The 1149-nt window shown below is 34.3% G+C and overlaps 1 pseudogene; it reads left to right on the plus strand.

Moving 5' to 3' along the window:
- The first annotated feature begins 225 nt into the window (after positions 1 to 225).
- On the plus strand, positions 226 to 734 carry LOC132418131 (small ribosomal subunit protein uS15-like; annotated as a pseudogene).
- Positions 735 to 1149: the final 415 nt, after the last annotated feature.

Raw genomic sequence — 1149 nt, forward strand, 5'->3', positions numbered from 1 at the left:
CAGAATAAATAATTAATCAATATCTATTAAGGCCACTAAAATGTGTAGGTGTAAACATATGTGTGTGTTTGTGTTACATAAAGAAGCATAAACCTTGATTTTTTTTATCCTTCAAAAATAATAGCATCATCTAAGAAATATAAATTTTAAAGGTGATTCAACTATAGGCAAAACAAGATAAATAATCATTGGTCTGATGAAGCAGACATTCAATACTAATGAACAATGATTTTCATGTTGAACCTTAAAAAGTATGTTTCTTTAGAGACCGCCACCACCATGGGTCACAAGCACGTTTCAGGGAAGGGCTTGTCCCACAAGGCTCTGCCCTACTGCCACAGCGTCCCCACCTGGCTGAAGCTGACATCTGACAATGTGAAGGAGTAGATCTACAAACTGGTCAAGAAGGGCCTGACTCCCCTACAGAACAGTGTGATCCTGAGAGACTCACATAGTGTTGCACAAGTACGTTTTGTGACAGGCAATAAAATCTTGAGAATTCTTAAGTCCCAAGGACTTGCTCCTGATCTTCCTGAGGATCTCTATCATTTAATTAAGAGAGCTGTTGCTGTTTGAAAGCATCTTGAGAGGAACAGAAAGAATAAAGATGCTAAATTCTGTCTGATTCTGATTGACAGCCATATTCACCAGTTGGCTTGATATTACAAGACCAAAGGAGTCTTACCCCCAGTTGGAAATATGAGTCATCCACAACCTCTTCCCTGGTTACATAAATGTGTCTGTTGTAATCAAGCATAAAATCATTGTTTAACTAAAAAAGAAAAAGAAGAAAAGTTTGTTTCTTTAAAGATAAATAATTCCACTTTTGGAATGGCAGCATGAAGAGTTCCATAACCTGCTACCCAGTGAAACAAGCATAGTTGTTTCACTGTGAAACAAGCTAGATAGATATAGATAGAGGTACAGATTAGATAGATAGATAGATAGATAACTATACATATAGATAAATACATATCTATATATAATTTATACCTCTCTCTCTATATATATATATCTATATACCTATATCTATTCTATATGTATATCAATATATATATGTTTTCTTTTAAGTCTCTATAAATTGACCTCAGGGCATATAGCAAATGAAAAAAAAATCAAGAAAATATACTAAAACTTGGTAAAAACAGC

Source organism: Delphinus delphis, chromosome X, assembly GCF_949987515.2.
Source record: "Delphinus delphis chromosome X, mDelDel1.2, whole genome shotgun sequence".
Taxonomy (NCBI): Eukaryota; Metazoa; Chordata; class Mammalia; order Artiodactyla; family Delphinidae; genus Delphinus; species Delphinus delphis.